We start from the raw sequence: 8,768 nt of genomic DNA on the forward strand, positions 1-8,768 counted from the left end.
TGTAATAATATAAATTTATTATTACATATATAATATATTATTTATTAATATATAATATACATATTATAATAAAATAATAAAAATAATAATAAAAATAAGTTTGCCAAATACAATCAATATTGTTAAAAACGTTCCGATTATACTGAATTTTTATTTATCGTGACGCTCCCTATGATTCTTTTTCAACTTAGTAATGCTAAGTTTCGTTAAAATGATTGCGGCTTGTTAATAAGAAATGTTGAAATGAATCTATTTGCGAGTGATAATACTGTTTTCAATTGAATTTCTTGTATTTGTTCTGTTTTTGCATTCTTCATCTCGTTCGCTTATCTCATTCCTGCATCCTTGATTGGTGATCTTGATTTTCTGGAAAACCAATCAAGAGACATATTGACGGTTATGTCCATCCCTTTCGCGATATCGAACGTTCTTAATAGAAGGAATGAGATAATGCCCAGAATGAAATTTACTAAATCTCGAAGTCGTCTATTGTGTAAGGGCCACGGTCAACAGGATAGTGACAAATTGTTTCAGAATTACCCTTCAAAACAGTTGGTTTGTAACACTATTGAGTGTTGAGAAAATCCTAAGACATCTGATTTATTATTAAAAATTTTTTAAAAACTTTTATTCAAAAATAACTTATTATGAATCAAATCTCACATGTTTCATTGATATTCCAAGTTGGTACACTGACTTAGTACGCTGTTGCGATGCATTTACGTTTATATAAATGAAAATTCTTTTTCAAGAAATCAGGATTCTACAATTCTTAAGTAAAAAAATGTACTTTTTGATATAAAGATAAATTTTTTTATCAAGTATTTTCTTTTTTATTTGAAGATTTCAAATGTTAAAAAAATGTATAAGGATTTAATTAAAATCAAATTTAAATCATTTAATATAATTTAAGTCATAAATATAATATATTTTATTGAAAAATATATTTAAAATCTAAATTAATTTCGAAATTTCGAAATTTCGAAATCATAGGAACATATCTTTATTCTCATAAAAATTACAAAAAAACTAAATGATACAAGTGTCATTTTACTCATTGTTTGTAAACTGAATGAAATATCAAATGTTTTATATTAATTAATTGTTTCTGAAAAAATGAATGCATACAATATTATTCATATAAAAATTCATGATTATTTATTAGAATAAGATCATTAAAATACAATCTGGACAAAATGCATCCAATTGTAATTGTAGACTTTTATCGAACAGTGATACAATAAGAAAATCTGCTATACATATATCACATCACAGTTTTAATTAATGATAGATGTGATAATCCATTTATAAATTTCTTATATTATATTTTATTGATAAATATGATAATAATATTAAAAATCTACATACTTACTTTTAAGAAAAGAATAATTGATATATGTATATGTTATTAATAAAAAAAAATCATTAATAATAACATAATAATTTTATGTTATTATTCTTAATAAAATATCTAATGAAAAAGGAATTAAATAGTACATAAAACGTATTTCGATAAAACAAAAAAAATTTGAGATACGAAAAAGTTAATTATCTATTATGAGTTAAATCTATTAAAAATTAAATATCTATATGTATCAATTCATAGTAAATATAATATAATACATATATATAAAATTTCATTTTTTCCATATATTTAATTCCATTAAATAGAATATGTCTCGTTCACGTTATTTATTCCTTTTTTAAAAGCTGTTCAAAAATTGAAAAAAGTACAAAAAAATAACAAATCTTTAATTATTCAAAAAATATAATTAAATATAATTAAATAAAAAATGATTAAATATAAATATGATTTTTTTAAAAAATAAGATAAAATTTTCTAATTTATTGTATCAAACTAAAAATGAAAAATTTTATTTTACCAAATTTTATTTTAAATTTATTCTCAGTTCAATTTATTCAAAATTTAAACTACAAAAAATGAACTAATTTTATAATTAAATGCAAAATTTATAATTTTCTAGAATTAATTATTTTTAAATTAAATAATATCAATAAAATCATAAAATGTTATATATATATATAAATAGAAAGTTTTTATGAAAAATATTTAAATAATATTTCGAATTAAATTTATTTATTATTAATTTTAAACTAATAATTAATAATTTATACAATTTAAATGAAATTCTTTAAAAATATATTAGGAAATTATCTAAGAATTTTTTTATAAAAGTTTACAATATTTTGTTTATTATTTTTAAAGTCACAGCAAGTGACACATTAGTATAACTAATTGTATGTGTTTTTGTTTGTGTATGCATATACATTTTTCATAATTAAGGTAAATAATGCTATACAAAGATAAACTTTCAAAAAATTTTATGTTTTGGTAAACTACATTATAAGCTTGAAATGTCATGTAACTCTGAACTCAAAAAAAAGAATATTTTGTCAAAAAGAAAGTATTTTAGAAAATTATTATATTCATTAAAATTATATTATTAAAGATTATATTCATTACATTCATTAAAATCAAAAAATATCATAAATCATGAAATCTTAAAGAGAAATCATAAATAATTATAAATAATTAAAAATAAAATTCATAAATCTTCATAATAATCATAAATCTTAATATATAAGTTATCTTAATATATAATAAGTTCCATAATGAATATATTTTTTATAACATTAACATCTATATTTTTATATTTTAATTATATATTAATATCTATATTTTTATATTTTTATATACTTTTAATATTTTTAATTGTGAAAAAAATGAATTTGAAAGAAATAATTTCAAATTAACAACTGAAAGCATACGATTAGATTATAAATTAATTTTTCTTTTGTCTTTTACTCCATAGTCCGCTATCGATATATATGTTGTAACATCCAGGAAAAACTACCTACTAATTTTTTTATTTTGCAGATTGCAATCAATAGGTTTATATATATTTTATATATATGGTAGTTTATTATAATATAATAAAATTTAAATTTATTTTTTAATAATAAAAAATTTATTATATTTTATAAATATATGCAATTTGTTTAATTTTATAATAATATAATATTAAAAATTAAATAAAGTCACAATTTTTTCGTCTTATAAAAATATTTGGTATAGTATACATTTAACTAATTTAAATGATAAAATAGCAATTCTTTTATAAAAATTAAATATTAGTTGTGATATCTTTTTGATATATATATCTTAAGCTATATAATATGTATTCAAAATATTCCTAAAATAAATTAAAAATATATTTTTCTTCGATTTATCATATATTATTATATAGACAGAGAATTTTTATCGTTTTTCTCATTTTTGAAAAAAATCAAGGTTAAAAAAAATTAACATATATAATAGGATATGTAGTTATATATACATATATATATCCTACTATATATGTTGATTTTCTTCAATCTTGATTTTTTTCAAAAATGAGAAAAATGATAAAATTCTCTTTTTAATAAAATTTTTATTTTACATTTTTTTCTTATATATATATATAGGATATTGATCAATTTAACGAACAACAAATAACCAAAATCAAGATTTATCGAATAATCGAGACCCGAAAAGGCATATCTACATTTTTTAATACAAATTTTACTTTTCTTTATAGCTTATTTTTAAGTTTTGAAAATATTACTTGAAAATTCATTTATAATTAAATTTAATATATATCAGTTATAATAATTATTTAACAACTATCAAAATTTCTTTTCATTATCTTCATTTTCACTTTTATGGATCATTTGTACTAAATATTTTTTACTATATATTTTATTTATATCAAATAGATTCTTCCTTCTATATTCTATATGACATTTATAAATATTATGCTTCATAAATTCATAAACATATCTATATTATACTAAAGTATATCATAAATAATGAAATAAATCGATGCTAATGCAAAACTTTCAAAAATTCAAAAAAATTAATATGAATTTGTCATGCATTAAAAATGACAAAAATGAAAAAATGTTGTATATCAATATAATTGTAGAGATAATATGTAAAGTGATAAAAATTAATATACGTTAATAAAATGTAAGAAAAGATAAATAAAAAAAGATACCAACAACACACGGTGTTCCCAAGCGGTCACCCATCCAAGTACTAACCGTGCCCGACGCAGCTTGACTTTGGTGATCGAACGAGAACCAGTAGTTCCTACGTGGTATGGTCGTTGGTTGTAATTATTGATATTACTAATATATATCAAGATATTGCAATAATTTAAATATTGTTATGCTTATATAAAAAATAAATAAAAATGCATATTTTTATAATTGTTTTCCTCAACAATTTATTTTTAAATAAATTAAAATAGTTTTGATAATCCCTTGCTATATTTAAATCTGATATATATCAGATAATAACTATTTAATAATAAATATCTCGATTCTCAGCCCAACTGCCGAAGAATTCACACGTATTGAATGCTTCATTCGCATGTGCCTATTAGAGTAAGTTAAAATATAATGAAAAGCTGCATGTGGCTAACATATAATTTTTTTTTGTTTCGAGTGAAAACAACTATTCTAACGATTAAATACAATATATATAAAATAGTCAAAAAAGAGGATTTTATTACTACAGGAATCTTTCATCTAACATTAATAAGCAGAAAAAAAATAAATAAATAAATATCTAATAAATAAATATACTTGATATCTAATAAATAAATAAATATCTAATAAATAAATATATACTTTTGAAAAGCGGAGAAAAATCTAATAAAAGAAAATTAAATACAGAAATAGAAATTCGAAAGAAAAATATAAGATTAGTATATGTATGAGAGTTACTATCTAATACAATTTTGTTAAGAAATACACTATATTGAAAAAAATTGTTATCGAATAATAACTCTTAAGATAATATCCTTTAATGAAAAATAATTTCTAATATTAGAAATTCAATTCTTAATTTGATCTTAAGATTAATTCTTAATTTATTCTTAATTTAAAAATTAAATATATTATAGTATAATCAAGACTTTAGATGATAGAAATTGTGAATAATCATAAACTAATCGAAAAATTAAAAAAATTCAAGAAGTATAATCGAAAAATTTTCAAATTCAATTTTTTTAAAAATTAATTTATAATTGAAATATATTTTTTACTTATTTTCACATGTATATTTTTTGTTAATAAAAAATAATCAATTTCATTTATAAATATTAAAAATTTCTCAAATTTGATTTATTTGAAAACAAAATCTCAAATAAAAAGAAATTTTTTTCTTTTGACTTATTTTTCATGAAATTGTGCCATGAATAAAAAAATATTTTAAAAATAAAGTATCAATAAAAGTATTAAAAATAGTACTAAAAATATTAAAAAATACAACACAAAATAAAGAAAAATTTCAAATTTCAAACTTCAATTTTTAATATTTTATTACTTTGATATAAGAAGAATATAAAAAATATAATATATAAAATAATATATAAAATATATATATAAGATATTTTCGAGAAAAACTAAATCATAAAATTAATATTGAATTTTTCAAGAATGGATTTCACTCTTTTAAAAAAATTTATCACTAAAAATTCTTTGTTTTTTATGTTCATACGAACTTTCATTAAAATTAGAATTTTCGAAAATTCAGAACAGATCGTCCTAAGTTTAATGCAAAATATGGAAATTTTATTGACAGAAAAATGGTAAAAATAAAAAGAGAAAGGAAAGAATATTCCGTGAATTTAAGATAAAATCTTCCATAATAGATAAAGACAGATCGCTTATTATCGTAATTATATCTCTATTCGATAGAAGTAGGATAGAAACAATTAGTGGGTGTAAAGATGCTTCCGGCAATTCTACATTCTTAGAATAATTTGCAGTTAATTAAGAATAACGTGTAATTCTACAGCATTTGTTATAAAGACAGAACTAGCTTAGTAGAAATGAGTCTTTTCACGAAACGGAACTGGAATAGCGTAATTAACTCTTTGGTATGACAAAGATAAATAAAGCCCTTTGAGAATGTGATGCTTTAATAGATAAAAAAAGAAAAGGAGAGAAGAAAAAGACGAAGAAAAATAAAGGAAAAATGTTTCATTGCGGTTTGCTAATTGACTTATCAATAAGACTTTCTATATTAAATAAAGAGAAAGAATTAAAGAGGATTAAAGAGTAAGAATTAAATAAAATAATATACTTATTTGCATATTTTAACATTAACTTTTCAAACTTTGAATATAGAAACGCTATAAATGTGATTTTCAAAAAGTATAAAAAAATCATTTAATTTTTATTTTGACAGTTCATCATATTTTTATTTACATTAATTCTTAAATGAAAATTATTATTATAAAATAATTATTCTATTATTAAATCTTTAGATTAAGATAATAGGATTGAAAATTAAATAAAAAGAATTCGAAATCTTTATTCGTAAGTAATTAACTAGATATTGTTAAAATTATAATTATATTAATATTATTAAATATTAAATTTATTATATCAGTTGGCGAAGTGTAATGAAGAAGAGCACAAAACTATCATTGGTTTTTGGACATTTGTGAATATGATGAATTATCATTATTTATATTAAAAAATAAAAAAAATACATTATTTTTGTTGTGCTCAAAAAAATTAGAAATTAATTTTAAAGTATCAAATAAATGTATTAAATGTATAATCTTTTAATAATCTATACAATGATATAGTTTATTTTTAAATAATAATAAATAATAATAAATGTTATTTTTTAATCTATCGACGAAACTGTATAAATATTGGAATAAAAATTTTTTTATTAGGATTTATTTTGCCACACAGAAATTATGTAGAACAAAGAATATTGTTAGCTCCAATATTACTGTTTCTGGAGCTATAGTATATAATAATAAAACTAATTTATTACAAAGTTTACTATTAACAAATTCGATTATAAGATAATCAAAAGCAAAATCCATATGCTAATGAAGATTTACCTCACTAAAATTTGAGGTTATAAATTCAGAAGAATTCTAAAAAGTTCTTGAAGGTTAAAAGATTCTAAAAGTTCTGAAAGTTAGAGGATTCTAAAAATTCTGAAGGTTCAGAAGGTTCTGCAAGTTTAAAAATTCTCTCAAAAATAATATCCTCTAAAGTCTTCGTGCTTATCTCACGAAATCAGAGATCTTCGGTGGGCTACATAAACGAGCAATTACATTATGGACCAGTCACATGATTGAGCGACATCCCCAATCTAAGAAAAATTTCTAGAATGAGATTGAGAAGCTACGCTATTCATAAAGTCTGCTGTTTTCCAAGAAACGATCTGCAAGTATTTGTAATAATTCTTCTCAAGCAAAATAATACTGATTGTCGTTGAGACTGGCATGACTGGAAAATGTCTCAAGACTACGTGACACTTCAACCGAATTGTTTTTAAATATACAAAGCGAAGGATTATTCAAATTCTTCTCTTAAAAAACGGCATTCCTCGCAGCATCATCCTGCATCATCTATTTGTTCAATGAATATAACAAATATAATATTTGAGAAATCGAAAAATATGAAAAATAATGATAACAATAATGATTAATTTAAAAACATTTTTATTTAATTATAATTATAAAATATATAATATTAAAATATAAAATTTTTATAAATATAAAATAATTTTATATTAATTTTAATTTAATATAAATATAAAATAATGAAATAATAAGGAAAAATTTAAAATAGTTTTTATTTTTAAATTTAAAAAAAATTTTATTTAATTTCTCATTTCTTGTCTTATATTTTTATTTTATATTAAAAAAATCAAAATTATTGTATAATTTTTTATTCAACGTAAATATCTGTTCTATATTTTCATTCTTTTGTTTAAGAAATGGTGTATGAAATGTATGAAAAGAATTGATATACAATATTGAAAAGAAATATTCTATTAATTTTAAAAAAATTTTATTTATTTAGTTTTATATTACACAAATAATCAGTTAGATATATTACATCTAATAAATTATTAAAGTTTTCTTTTCACAATAAATCTATTTCACAATAGATTTCTTAAATGTTCTGGAAATGGAGACAATTTTGAATTAACAAATTTTATATAAAATTTTATTTAATAATGATATCAACCAACAAACTTATAAAAATAAATCACAATAATTATAATTATATTATAATATATAATAATTATGATTATAATTATAAATATAAAAGAAAAAAATATATCTTTAGAGTATTATTAAACTTATATAAGTTTTATATAAGTTTCAAAGAAATTAGATTTCATCTATTATTTTATTTTATATAATATTTATTTTCAAAATAGTAATTAATTAATTAAAAATTATATATTTCCTACAAATAAAATTAATTATATTCTATGACAGACATAAAGGATATGTGCAAAATGTATAAAAAGGAATTAATATTTCTGAATAAAGATTAATACATTCAAGAACAAAGAATACAGAATAATTCAAAAAGTAAAAAAAAAGTGAATGAAATATGAATATTATCGTACAAAAAATTTAATATTATTGTAGAAAAAATATCATATAAAATAAATATCAAATATATATAATATATTTGATATTTAAAAAGAGATAATTATTTACATATATAATATAATAAGATAATTATTTTGCATTTATATATAAATGAATAAATATAATAAAATAAATTTTAATGTTTTTTAAAATTAATTTTCAGTATTCAATAATAGTTAATTTAATTTAATTTTATAATTTAAATATGATTTCAAGCAATATAAAGATATAATATTCACATTTATATGTCTATAAATTATATACATATAAACACAAATG

General features: G+C 19.0%; 1 non-coding gene across 1 annotated transcript; it reads right to left on the bottom strand.

Annotated features, from left to right (window-relative positions):
• Positions 1–4,055: 4,055 nt before the first annotated feature.
• Positions 4,056–4,174, bottom strand: LOC114578115 (5S ribosomal RNA). Its single transcript, XR_003698758.1, has one exon. It is a non-coding gene; the product is annotated as a 5S ribosomal RNA (ribosomal RNA).
• Positions 4,175–8,768: the final 4,594 nt, after the last annotated feature.

Source organism: Apis cerana, linkage group LG7 (assembly GCF_029169275.1).
Source record: "Apis cerana isolate GH-2021 linkage group LG7, AcerK_1.0, whole genome shotgun sequence".
Classification (NCBI taxonomy): domain Eukaryota; kingdom Metazoa; phylum Arthropoda; class Insecta; order Hymenoptera; family Apidae; genus Apis; species Apis cerana.